General features: G+C 47.9%; 1 protein-coding gene and 1 long non-coding RNA gene across 5 annotated transcripts in view; one reads left to right on the plus strand and one right to left on the minus strand.

Moving 5' to 3' along the window:
• The window catches only part of FAM78B (family with sequence similarity 78 member B), a 106773-nt gene that overhangs the window by 72865 nt on the left and 19841 nt on the right, over positions 1–14067 (plus strand). The gene's annotated exons all lie outside the window — the stretch shown is intronic.
• On the minus strand, positions 1818–12835 carry LOC131383967 (uncharacterized). 2 transcript variants are annotated; one of them, XR_009214391.1, is made up of 3 exons: positions 12337–12835; positions 10650–10793; positions 1818–6374 (listed from the first exon to the last, which is right to left on the minus strand). It is a non-coding gene; the product is annotated as an uncharacterized LOC131383967 (long non-coding RNA). The 2 variants fall into 2 exon arrangements; XR_009214390.1 differs by having other exon boundaries at positions 12103–12835.

Genomic DNA, 14067 nt, shown 5'->3' on the forward strand with positions numbered 1-14067 from the left:
TTTCTTCTCTTCTGCCTTTGACCCAGGAGAAAAGGAAATAAAAGGAGACATCCTGTCAGCCTGTCAGCCTCTTGTTTCCTGGTGGGAGCAATGGGAAGGGACGGGACTTGGAACCTCTGCTTGGAGATGAGGATTTAAAATCATTTTTATCATTTTCCTGCTGATTACAACCATTGTCCACACCTGGAATGCAGACATGACTTGGCCATGTCTTCTTCCCACCTTCTGCTGAATGTCTGTTCTGGGCCATTTCTCACAAACTGCATGCCCCACTTTGAGAAGCTGGAGAGATATATATTTGAAAAAACATATAAAGTAGGAAAATTTAATAGGTGCTTATTTACATATTACATAAAGAGTTTTCTATTCCAAACAATGCTTCTCTCAGGGTTCCTTTGAGTAGCTACCCAAGTATATTTTATTATTTTTTAAATATATTCTCAGCTAATATTGTTGTTATAAGTGGATTTGTATGAGTGTAGGTTTGGGGCTCAGACCCAGGTTTGATTTCAGCCCGGACACTTAGCGGCAAGTTAGAATGTCTCTGAGATCCAGTAAGCTTGTCTGATGATGATCATATCCACCTAACCAACATTGTTGGGAGGATTTAACAAGTTACTTATTCCTTCATTCATCAAAAATGTGTATTAGAATGGCATTTCTGAAGGCCTCTTTTACTCTCACTGTATCACACAAAAATAACTAACTAGACAGATGTCATCAAATTTAAAGAGTATGTTTGGGATGGTTGGACCTAAAATGAAATCTGTGCTGTATACACAGAATTCATATTGGGGAGCCCATGTCCTGGGGTTGCATGGGTCAGGACTGGAGTTCTGGGTGGGCAGAGCCAGCTTGCAGCTGAGGAGCATGGGGTAAAGGGGAATCAGTCTGCATCCTTCATCCTTCATGACAAGATCAGGCTTAAGGAAGTTTGAGGCTTAAAGACCAGTAGGCATAGAATAGGCAGAGAACCAAAACTGAATCCACAGCAAGGGGTCTACAAAAGAGAAGAGGCAGGGCAGGACTAACTAGGGGTGGGAGGAGGTAGAGGAGGTGTTGAGAGCACTGACCACCTGGAGGGGCCCGTTTGAACAAGCCCCTGGTGGGCAATGCCAGGGAGGGTTGGGGGTGCAGGCTGCACATAGGGCAGGACAACTCAGCATCCCCCACTGGGAAGGAGGAGGGCTGTGGCTCTGCCATCCAAGGGACACTGCCACACTTTTTATTCTCCACATCAATGCTCACTTCCATTGGCACAGATAATTAACATTGATGGTAGCTCGTTAGCTAATTACTTCTGGCTCATGTTTACCAAGTATACTGCAGGTATTTTGGGCAGATCATCCTCCTGAGAGCTAAGTTCTGGAAAATTCTTCAGAAAGATAGACTTTTGATACATAAGCTTCCCCCACTTTTTGTTTTGCAAAAAAAAAAAAAAAAAAAAGATGGCTCAATCATGTTAACCACACAGTGTCTAGATTATCCTGCTGTCTTGCTTCATTGAGAAGCAGGGGTAGTGTGGTAGAAAACACAACAGAATGTGGATGTAGGTTTAAGACTTCTGTCTCCATCACTTACGAACTGTTGGACTTTGAGAAAATCATGTAACCTTTCTGAGCTCTGGTTTCCTTGTTTTTAAGGTAGAGGACATAATACCTATTTCATAGCATTATTGTGAAGATTAAATGAGATCATTTATATGGGGATTGTTTTGTGAAATGTAAGGTACTAAGTCCATATCTGGTTATGGTTACTTTCCCATTAATTCAGCCACCAAATCCTTGTGGAGGATCTCTGTGGCCGTGTCAGGTGGCAGGACCAGTAAAGAATTAGGCTTGAGATACCATCTGTATTAGTCTGTCTTCATGCTGCTGGTAAACATACACCTGAGACTGGGCAATTTACAAAAGAAAGAGGTTTATTGGACTTAGAGTTCCACATGGCTGGAGAGGCTTCACAATCATGGTGGAAGGCAAGGAGCAGCTAATCACGTCTTACATGGATGGCAGCAGGCAAAAAGAGCTTGTGCAGGGGAACTCCCCCTTTTTAAAACCATTAGATCTCGTGAGACTTATTCACTATCATGAGAACAGCAAGGGAAAGACCTGCCCCCATGATTCAGTTACCTCCCACTGAGTCTCTCCCACAACATGTAGGAATTCAAGATGAGATTTGGGTGGGGACACAGCCAAACCATATCACCATCCTTCTTGCACCAACCCAACCAGACTTTCATGGGGAAACTGTCAAGTCCACCACCTCCCCTTCAGCCTTGACTTCCCTCCCTCTTGGCCCAACACTGTGTTTAAGAAATACAGAAACAACTAGTTCTACCCTTCCTGCCCGTGCCATACCTTGAGGCCATTGCGCATGCTGCTTCCTCCTCTGCTGCTCATCCTTCAGCCAGGATGCTGCTCAGGAGGAGACAGTCAGCCTACGTTCAAATCCTGCGTTGCCCTAGGCCAGTTTCTTCACCTCCCCAAACCTCAGTCACGCCCGCACCCCAACTTTAAAATGGAAATAAAGTTAGTACCAGCTTCATTGGGTTGTTGTGAGGATTGGTCAGTTGGTGCATGTGAAGTGCCATGAGCAATACCTGCACAGAGTAAGCCCTCAATAAACATTAGCCATCATTATAGTCACCATCATCCACCTCTTCCCAGATGGCTTTTGCTGCTGCCCCTGATGACATGTCTCTGTCTCCAAATACCCCACATTGTATTGATCTGCCTCTAATTCTGTCCCAGAATTAGAGCAGGGACGCTGTTTCATGAGTCTTGTTGTCCCCTGCACCCAGGACAGTACCAAGCACGTGGCAGGTGGTGAAGAAATCATTCGAACTGATGTCTCATGAGCCGTATCTCTGAGGTGGCTTTTATTACTGACTCTGATTGGGACTGCATTCCCTTCAGAGGGTTAGTTTTACCCATGAAAGGACCGAGTTAATAGCTGGTGACCTTGGAGAGCTCTCATTCCATTGTCCTTGGAGTGGCCTCCTCCTTTGGTTCCTGACATCTACTTCCCCTGTTTTGTTTTTTTCAGCCTAGTCTTCCTGTTGAGTAAGGGGTCAGTTTCAGTGAGGCATTGCTCTGCCTGTCCAGGAGCTGAGAAGGTTCATGTGTCAGTGTGTGGACAGATGATTGTGATGACCAGGCTTAGAAAATGTTGTATGTTCATTTGTGTTTACATGCTCAGAAGCCCTAAAAAGTGTTGCGTGGGGGATTGGACTTTTTATTTCTTGGTTTTCACAGGGACATCTTTTGACCTGTACTGGAGTTCAGGGCCAGAAAGTAGACACTGGGAAGATTACAGGACTCTGGGAGGGACAGGAGCAGCATTGTATAACTGACCTGGGTAGGAACCTCAGGACCTCACTTTTATTTTGAAAGAGCTATTTCTGCAAGAGGCAATTATCGGCTTCCTGTTTGGCTTTCGATTCTCCCCTGCCTCTGCTGTTCAACTTTATAATTGCTGCCAGGAGGGCGAAGAGCCCCACTGTGGCTCAGGGACAGTGGGAGCTGAGTCTCGGGAGTCTGTGCAGCATTGCCAGCCACAGGGCTCTGTACCACTGAGGGAAAGCTGCTCTTTAACCCCCACTGCGGTTATGTTAACAGAGTTCCCTTTCCCCCAGAGAGAGCTCCCTCCTACTGAGTCCAAGGGATACTGGTGACATCTGGAGGGCAGGGCCACCCCATAACACAGGGACATAGGCACCGTCGGTACCCACCCCCTCACCCCCCATTCCAGAGCTCTCTCTTACTTCCTTGCCAGTTCCCAGCTCCCAGGGCACTCTGGATGCCCTAACTGCACAAAACTCCATCACAAGGCTGCATCTTCCCCTTCCTAGGAGCCTCAAAACAGGCCATGCTTCATGGCTGCCCCTCTGAAATCTTAAATGCAAACAGCCCACTCTCAGGTCTTCCTCCTGACCCTTTCTTTCACTTCCTAGAGCCCTCTGCTTTTTCCCTGCTGCCCACCGTGGCACCTCTCAGGCACATCACTGCCACCACTCCCTTCCCACTCCCCTCCATCCTCTTGCCCCTGGTTGCTACCTGTTTCATGTAGACATTCACTCTTCATACACACTGATGGAATACCACTATATCCCAGGCTGTGGTGGGTCCTCGTCAGTAGTTGTGATCAGTTAAGGTGTTCCAGTCCACACGAAGAGAGACACATTAAATCATAAATAGGTTCACATGTATATAATTACAAATGGTGGTAAGTTCTATGAATCAGGAGAAGATGCAGTTCTATAGCAGAGACCTAGTTTCGTTCATCGTGGGAGGAGAAGGTGCATGGGTCAGGGGAGGTATCCCAGAGGAAGTGACACTTGGGTTTAGACCTAAGGATTACTCAGTTGCCCAAGGGAGCAGTGGGAAAAAGTACCTTCCAGACAGTGTGTGCCAAGGCTCTGAGGCAGGGAAGAGCCTGGCATGTTGGAGGGCCATAAGGAAAGCTATTGGGAGTGGAAAGCTGTTTGCAGTGGAACACTGAGAGCATGGGGAAGTGTGGTGTGAGATGGAAGCTGGGAGTCAGAGGCCAGAGGATGCAGGACGGTGTGGAGGACATTAGGGGTTTGGGTGGTATTCTACCAGTACTGGGAAGCCTCTCAAGAGTTGTACACTGGAGGAGCCCACTAGCCCCACACAGCCCAAAGCCAGATTCACCCCGTGTCTGCCCCCTCTGCCCCTCCCCCTGGTTGGCCAAATACTTCGGGTTAGTCGTACATCCCTCCAGAAGTCAGGCAGGTTGGAACAGTCAGGAAAGCCCTTCACAGAGGATTGAAGGGTGGGAATGACTTGGCCATAGCTAGATGCCAGTCGGTGAGGCCTGGAAATTGCAGTAAGTGTGACACCTACCGTTCCACGTACTTCTCATGTAACCCACATGGCAGCTCTGCGGGAAGGCATTATTTTCCCATTTTACAGCTCAGAAGACTGAGGCCTAGGAGAGCCTTCGTGACAGTCATGCTGCTGAGTGACAGACCAGATAGTGGACCTGGATCTTCCGAATCCAAACCCAGTGCTCTTTCTGCCCCACCCAGCAGGGTCTGCGGATGGGAGAAAACTCCCTTGGGAGGGAGTGAGGAGAACATGGAGCACAGTGGAGTAAGGGGCCATGCAGGGATGACACTGGTGTTCCTTTTGAATCCACAGCAGTTCCCATGCAGCGTTGATGGGCTCCTGAATACAGAAGAGTCGTAAAGCGCCTGATTTCAATTTAACATCTAAAGAGCGTGAGGTTCCAGAGGCCTCTGTTGCATGGCAGTTCCCCTGCTGGCTCTCACATGGATGCCAGAATCATCAGAGCAGAGATGATCCATCCAGGAACAAAAGCCAGTCCCTTGAGTGTTGGAAGGAGATGACCAACGGCTTGAGCAGAATTGGGTCAAAGCATCTGCAGCCTGGGCTTTGCGTTGGGGCAGGCTGACTTCTGAACCACCCTCCCCAGGGTACAGAAGGTAAAAGCAGCAGACACAAGTACCCTCTGCCATCCCCAGCACCCCAGAATGGTCTCCAGCCTGAGCGGCACTCCTCCCATTCCTCCTTGCACTGCAGTCATTTACTTACGGCTTATGCCTGCTAGTAGCCAGGTCAGAGTCATCTTTGTGTGTCTCCCCGCCCACCCCCTGCCCACATACTGCCTTAGATGCCTACACATTTCAAACATTACCCATTAAAAGAATTAGCCAATCAATTAAATAATGTAACTTTTAAAAATTGACAACACAACACAGTCATGTGGATGTCTCCTCTGGGTTTAAGTCCCAGCTCTGCCACTTACAAGCTGGGCAAAGAGAGAGACATTACTTAACTTCTCTCCATCTAAGTTGTTGCATTTGTAACACAGGACTTACAGTGCCCCCTTCACAAGGACTTATGATGACCAAACTAGTTAACCCATACAAAGTACCTAGCATGGTGCCTGAAGTATACTAGGTGCTCCAGACATGGTAGTTTTCCTTCCACAAGTACTTAAATTTGGCCTGTTGAGGTATCTGTTAGGGTGAGAATCCTGCCTCCATGGTTTACTCCAGCTGTCATCCTGGGTGTCACTGTGTCTCAGTTTCCTCCGTTGCAAAATGGAGATGGGCTGGGCACGGTGGCTCTTGCTTATCATCCTAGCATTTTGGGGGGCAGAGGCAGGTGGATCACAAGGTCAGGAGTTCGAGACCAGCCTGGACAACATGGTGAAACCCTGTCTCTACTAAAACTACAAAAATTAGCCAGCATGGTGGCGGGCGCCCTATAATCCCAACTACTTGGGAGGCTGAGGCAGGAGAATCACCTGAAACTGGAAGGCAGAGGCTGCAGTGAGCCGAGATTGTGCCATTGCACTCCAGCCTGGGTGAAAGAGTGAAACTCCGTCTAAAAAAAAAAAGGAGATGGTAATCATAGTAGCCGCCCAGTAGTGTTGTTGCAGATTAAATGAAAGCAAGTGTGTGTACCACTTTCATCCACAATCGCTGAGACAGACATCTCACCTGGGCCAGACTGCATGTAGCCACACTGGGGGAACATTTAGGCATCCCTAGGAATTTTGCAGTCTCTCTGCCCCTCTAGTTTGATAATACCCATGTGAATTCCTCTGTCCACACATGTGTGGACAGTGTGGCCCCACCTCTGCCAACTGCAGACAGGTACCCCTTTTGTGTGCTAAGCTGGCATCTGCCTAGTAAGACATTTCCATGGTCCTGTCACCAGGGTACACACTCAGCTGCCAGCATCCTTATATCTCCTGCCCCAGCTCAGCTGCTGCCGGAAACTCCCCACATCTGCTGCCCTACTCAGCATGCGGTGAAATGTGGCATGCAAAGAACACAAAGTGGAAAGTTAATGAAAACGATAAACTCTGATTTTAAAGTCTGTGCTGCTAGAGCACTCCATCCTCAGCCTCTCCCCTTCTGTTTTCCTGTGTCTGCCTCCCTCTGCCCAGTTTTCATGAACTTGACCCTTCCCCATACACCTTGAGCATTATTTGGTGGAAACTGGGAAGCCCCTTCCATCTTCCCGCCCTTACCCTGCCCAGCGCCAGTGAGAGAAATGACTGTCCTGCCCTTCTGCCACTGTGCTTTCTCTGGGGACATTCCTCTGCTCTAGTGTCACCTATGAGGAAACCCTGTGCTGTGGGGATGGTGGGGGAGCGAGAATCAGGTTAGAGGACCTGGGTCAGTACTGGCTGCAAAAGCCTTTGGTTTTGACCAGGAAGAGGGGTCAAAAGTACTGGAGAGCCAGAGGCCAGAGCTGCCATTTACTTGCTTTGTGACAATGGCGAGTGATTTAGCCTGAGCCTCAGCTCCTTTATGCAAAAAAAAAAAAAAAAAGAAAAAAAAAGAAACATAGTACCTACTTTGAAGGTTGCTATAGCAAGAATTTAGTAGACTGCCTGGAAGCCTTCAGTAAATATTAGCTCCTCTTACCTGTAGTAGCAGTATTAATAATACCTGACATTTGAGATTCCTGCTCCCAGCCTGTCTTGATCGTCTCAACTTTGTCACCACAGCTGTTTTGCTGTGTGACTCTCCTGGCCTTGTTCTTGCCCCAGTAAACACATCTCTTTATTTCCTGGTTTCCAGAATTTGGATTTCCTGGTTTCCAGACCACTGAGGCCAAGGAGCCCCCAGGCCAGACTTGGCATTGACTCCCAGGTACCCAGACCCTGTGGGTTATGTTCTTTCTGGTCATAGTCACTTGTCATGGGGTCACTGAGGCCTCTAACCAGGGAGGCAGGAGAAAGGCAAGAATGCTGTCTGATAGAAGGGCTGATAGTGCCCTACACTCCTGCTCACACGCTGTGCCCAGCAGACGTGCCCTGATTCATTCATTCATTCAGCTGATAAGTATCTAGTAACTCCTGATTCATCTTAGAGAAGATTTGACAACCATGTCTTTATCAGCGTCTCCTTGACCTTGAAAATTTGTTCTCCTTAATGATTCCCAAATCAGATGGGAATAAATTGCAGGAAGTGCTGTCTAGGCCAAAAGATATGAAGAGATCTTGAGTTCTGACCCCAGCCTCCGAAGCCAGCACATCAGCTTTAGGTCTAGATGGGAAGGGATGGCACAGTGGCCCTCCTTCCCCTGAGCTGCCCAGGGTCCCCAGCCAACTATGCTCAGTGTTCATTATCTCCATCAGATGCATATGCTGCCATTAGATTCAGCCACAAAAAAACTAGTCGTGTCTTTACAAGTAACAGTTAAAACGGCAGATGTTCTGTGCTAAAACAGTCCATGAGATGCTAAAACAGTCCATGAGATGAGGATGCATTGCCAAACTGTGCCAGTTAACCAAGACAGGGTAAATGGCGGAGGGCCCCAAGAGCTTCTCTTCCAGGGATCCACCAGAAGATTCTATACTAGGAATCTTACTTGACAAATAAGGTAAAAAGAAATAAGTGCTCCACACCTTCTCTGTCAATGCCCAGGCACAAAGGGAAAAAAACAAAAAGAAAGGCATTAGGTGTTCACGGTGTTAAGGCCTTTTATAGCCACAGGACCTGCAGGATTGCAGACTCCAGGTACAGGCACCAAGGTAAGCCAGGCTTTGGGGCTGGGATCCAGGCCATATGCAGGCAGGAGTGGTGCCCCACTTCCACCACCTGATGCGCAGGTGGCAAGCCTGACAAGCAGCAAGTCAGAGACATCCAGCAGGGTTCAAGAGCTGTAGTCCTTCCCTAGCGGCAGGTGTCACAGGAGACTCAATCAGGAGGAGCTAGAACCCTGATAGGAGAGTAGATGTGGACCCAGGTGCAGGGAAGCCACTCTGAATCCCTGGGAGCCTTACAGCCTTACAGTGTGGTGTCCTGTATTCTGGGAGGAGCAGCTCATCCCTTGGGAATAACCACTATATTTCTCTCTTCTGAAACCATAACTCTTCCCTTGCAGCCCTGAAAATCCCACTCGCCATCAGCACAATGACTGAGGTCTTTGGTCAGAGATTGTAGGAGCTGGACATATCCTTATCCATGAGGTTGTTTATTCTACTCTGTTTTGTAGATGAGGAAATTGAAGGTGAAAGGGCTCACATTGGAGCCCAAAAGTCATCCCGGAAAGGGCATCTAGGCTGGTAGCTTCCAGAGCAGATATTTTTAGACTTGAGACCCTTACCAGATGAAATTATAGGCAAAGAGAGAGAGAGAGTGTGTGTGTGTGTGTGTGTGTGTGTGTGTGTGTGTGTGGTTTCTACATCCTCTGTCTTATCCACAAAGTCTGACGCAATGTTAAGAACAAAGTAGGTGCTCTTTGTGAAAAGAATACTATCTGTGGATGTGCATCTTTCTTGGTGCATGCCGTGAATGAGTCATTTCTCTACTTCAGTGTCCTTATTATGTAAATAAAGTGTGGCCATCTACCCTTCTGTTACCTTGTCAGGATGGAAGGGAAATACTCAGTTCGTACTTGCATAAAGGGAGGAAATGAGTCCTACCCTTTGAAGAAGCTCAGGTCCCAGCCAGCCAACATCCTTTTTGAATGAGCAATACCCATAATAATAGTTCTCATTTGTGACCTGTTATGTGCCAGGCAGGCATGATATAGATTACTTTTCATAGAGTTCTCATTAAGAAAGAAAGAAAAAAAAAAGGCTGGGTGCGTGGCTGACGCCTGTAATCCCAGCACTTTGGGAGGCTGAGGCGGACAGATCATGAGGTCAAGAGATCGAGACCATCCTGGCCAACATGGTGACACCCATCTCTACTAAAACTACAAAAATCATCTGGGCGTGGTGGCACGCGCGTGTAGTCCTAGCTACTCGGGAGGCTGAGGCAGGAGAAGTGCTTGAACCCAAGAGGCAGAGGTTGCAGTGAGCTGAGATCGTGCCACCACATTCCAGCCTGGGTAACAGAGCAAAACTCCATTTCAAAAAAAAAAAAAAGGAAAAACCTACAGGGTAGGTTTTGTTATTATCCCCATTCACATAAGAAATGAAAGCCCAAAGAGGCTTAGTGGTTTGTCCAAGGCCACATGGTAGCAGGTGGTAACATCCAGGTTTGCATGCAGATCTTGGGAGTCCCACCCCGCACTCTTCCCCTACCTCTTCTCTCTCTTTCCTCGAAATGCTTCGTATTCATTCTGTGTAATTCTGTGAGGTAACTCATTCCTTTTTATTACAGAATAAAGACAAATTGATTTTTTTAATGAGAATATTCACAAAATAAAGAGAAAACTCCTATAGTCCCACAACTATAGAAAAGCACTTTTCACATTTTGGTGTATCCACCCAAGAATGTCTTTTCTCAGGTTAACTAAGGTTTGCCTATAATAGCAGAATTCCAAAATAAGAAGGAAAAAAACACACATCCACTCCCGATCTCCTCTACTTGCCATTTGTCTGGCTTCAAGGGTTGGAAGTAGAGGATACAGTCTACTGCCATGGGCTGGATTGAATTTGTGTTGCATCCCCATGCCCCTCAATGCCACCACCCAGCCCCTACATCCTCTCCCAGCTTAGCTGGGCTCCTATTTAATGCAAGCTGTCAGATGAAAGGCACTCACTCAGTACCTTGCCAGGAGCCCCAGGGACACTCGTTCCAATGTATCTGCATTCAGTCCCTTCCCATCCCTTCGGCTATCACGTGGGACTCTCCCCTAGACTCCAGAAGAGCCTTCCCCATCTTACTCCCTCTGCTGCTCCCTTGAACTCACCTCACAGCCAGCCCTGCCTGCTCTTCCAGAAACACTTGCTCCATTCATTGTGCTGCTTGAAGGAAGCACCTGTTCTGTGCTCTTCTGGAGGTACTGAAGATGCAGCAAAGCCTGTCCTCAGGACGCATGCAGTCTAGTGGAAAACTGGCATAGACACAAACAAATCAGCACACTGAAATGCATATGCAATTGGAAGCCACTCTCGGAAGGTGACCTGGAACTGCAAGTTGAGGATGAAAGGGAGCCAAGGGTGGTGGCTTATGCCCATAATTCCAACACTTTGTGGCGGTTGAGGCAGGAAGATCATTTGAGCCTAGGAGTTCAAGACCAGCCTGGGAAAGGTAGTGAGACCCCATCTCTATTTTCAGAAAAAGGAAAGGAGTCCAGATGTAAAGAACTGAAAGAAAATCGTCCTGGGCAAAGGGAACAGCAAATCCAGTGGGAGGAAGCTCATCTTGTTGAAAAATGTGAAAAGTTGAAGTTGCTGAAGTCTAGAGAGCCGGGAGGGAGGGGGTGAGGATGAATGAGGCTGGAGAACTGATGGGGCAAATAAGGAAACATGGACATTTGAATGCAGTAGAAAACCATCATAGGATTTTTCAGAGATGAGACATGGCCTAATGTACATTTTATAAAAACCACATTTGTGGCTTGCAGGGGCAGCACAAGCTTGGAAGCAGTGTCCCAGTGAGGAGAGGACCTGCATGGTCCCGGATAGAGGAGAAATGGCTTGGAGCAGGGTGGTGGCCATGGGGTTAGAGAGAAGAGACAAATTCTGGCCATATTGTAGAGGCATAGTGGAGAAACATGTTGGTCTAAGAGCAGTTGAGGATTGGGGCATGGTGAGGGACAGGCAGGTCTCCATGCTCACCACCTGGAATGCCACCCACATCGATTCCCCCTCATCTGCCCCATTTCCCCTAGGAGGCCTGCTGACCTCTACCTCCAGCTTCCTCTGCTTCCTCTTGGCACCCCCAGAGCCTGGCGTAAGCAGGGCCTTACTCCTGTGGGAAGACATCTGACCTGTCACCTTGGGTGGGCTGTGACCTCCTTCAGGATGGAGAACAAATGCCACTGGGCCTGACACAAGTCCCAGTGACTGGTAGGGAGCCAAAAGGGCTTGCTGTGTGGCCAGAGGACATGACCCTTGTAAGGGACACAGCCTGGGCCTGCACGGCGCTCTGCAGGCGTTAGAGAACACTGCTTCTCTGTGTGGGATAAGGTGCTTTGCTCCAAGAAACTCAGAATTGGAGTCGGAAGTCAACCATTTTCAGATGTGACCTAGAAAACTGGCCAACGACCCCAGACCTCAGGGCTATCAAATTGAAACAAGTCAGCAGAGGACTCTGAGAAACCAGCTGGGGCAACTTAGAGGGCACAGGGTGACCTGACCTCCACGTGGTGAAGGTTAAATACACAGTGAGAAGATGTTTCCAGTGCTGGAAGAACTCACTCTAAACACAAGAGTGGTAACAAACATAAAGCCTGTCTCCGCACTGGTGACTCTTGAAAAACTGCAAATGATCTTTTCTGCAATAGGAAAAATGCCTCCCTGTGCGCCAAAAAGAAAAGGATGTGGTCAGAAAGGAAGTGGGCGGAGGGGAAAGTGGGAGGGGAGTATTTACAGGCTGCTTGGAGTCTGATATAAACAGTGCAGAATGAGGAAAATCCTAATTTTAACACTTACTCTGTAATCATGGTTGCAAAGCATCTGAGAATCAGGACCTCTGCCAGAGCCAGGGCTGGAAATTGGTCTCAGGGGCCAGGTGGCTGCCCAGGTGACAGGCGCCTGGCCTGGCTCCCCTCTAGCCCCAGCCCTGTGCCAGGCTCCACCTCCGTGCCTCCTCTCTCTTCACTGTCCCACCATGCACTGTTATTTCCAGCTTCTCCTGTGGAGGGGTTGGGAGGAGAAAGTTGCTGCAAAGTCTGTAATGGCACGGAACATGAGACTCACGTAACTGGGGGCACATTGCTCTCCTTCACGTTAGATGGAGGGAAGCCTCAATGCTCAGGGTGTGGTGTTCTCTTTAACTAAACTTTCCACATACCCAAATAGTAGAACCTTAGGTTCCAGCCATGAAGATGAAGACAAAAGGCAGAAGCCTCTTTTCCCACCCTCTAAGAGAAGTAAAGTTAACGCAGCAGTCAGAATTCCTTTAAAGAGTAGGCTGAACATAGCGGTTAGACCACAGACTCTCAGGACAGTGCCTGGCATTCAGGTTAAGTGTGAGCTATGATTAAGGTGATGTTATCAGAACTATTAATATACTCAGCTTTAGAACCAGAGCCTGTCTTGGAGATCCCCTGCTGTGCCTGCGTAAACACTTTAGTCGATTAATTTTTGGAGACATGGTGGTGGGTAGCTGAGGAGGAACCTGGGTGGCCAAAGAGAAGGCATTATGGGGAGGGAGAGGGGTTGTTTAGCAATTGTTCCAAAAATGTTTGAATATTTTAACAGCTGGCATGGTCATAGCAGTATGTATCAGCTAATCTCATTCATGACTTTTATTCTTTTTCAGAGCTTTTGGACTGTTAATTTTGTACTAGGGAGGCATCATGAGAAAGCGTGTGTTTAGAATCAGACCTTGGGTTCACAGCTTGGTTCTGCCCCTCACTAGCGGAAAGATCTTGAGCAAGTTCCCTACTGCATAATGGCAAATAGAAAGATGCCCACCTCATGCAATTGATGTACAAAGTAGATGTGATACTGGTTGTAAGGGTGCTTTGTGCATGTTAAGACTAAACAAGCAGCAGTGAAACCACACATAACAAAAGGAAAATATTCCAGATTGGAACTGTCCTGGGTTCCAGAACTGTGCATCTACATCTCCCAGCTCTGCCCATCCCTAACATTTGAGGCTTCAGAGTACGAATACAAAGGCCTGGGTGCCATATTTCTCAATATTTATAAGTTATAGGTCAGACTAACAGAGGGCTGAATCAAGTAAGTTCTATCCTCCTACCTAGACAAGTATACCTTTATAAAAACCTGAAGGCTATGTTCAAATTTAGCATTCTTGGACTCCTCAAAGTTTTGTGCCAGAACCTAGCAGCATAGGAACAAGCGACCCTCAGCCCCTAGCTCAACCCACTTCCCCTCCCACCCCTGGCTCTGTACCACATTGAAAAAGATGTTCCATCACACATATGCGTGTGGGCACCCAACACATGGTCCCAAACTCCATGCATACCCCCAACAAACAGCCACCCTGTGGCCCACCCCTTAGGCCCAAAAGTGCATACACAGTGGAGTGGACTGCCCTCGGAAAGACAGGACAGGGAAAAGGCCTGAATAGACTCTGGAGGTATGTTTAGGGACATTTGGGCTGGAAATATTGAGATCCTCGGTACCCAGAGAGTGTTCTCGAAGGAGGGGCACATCGTCTCAGCCCCACAGACTTCTTACCCAGTGTGAAAG

The sequence above is a fragment of the Hylobates moloch genome, unplaced genomic scaffold (assembly GCF_009828535.3).
Source record: "Hylobates moloch isolate HMO894 unplaced genomic scaffold, HMol_V3 SCAFFOLD_8, whole genome shotgun sequence".
Classification (NCBI taxonomy): Eukaryota; Metazoa; Chordata; class Mammalia; order Primates; family Hylobatidae; genus Hylobates; species Hylobates moloch.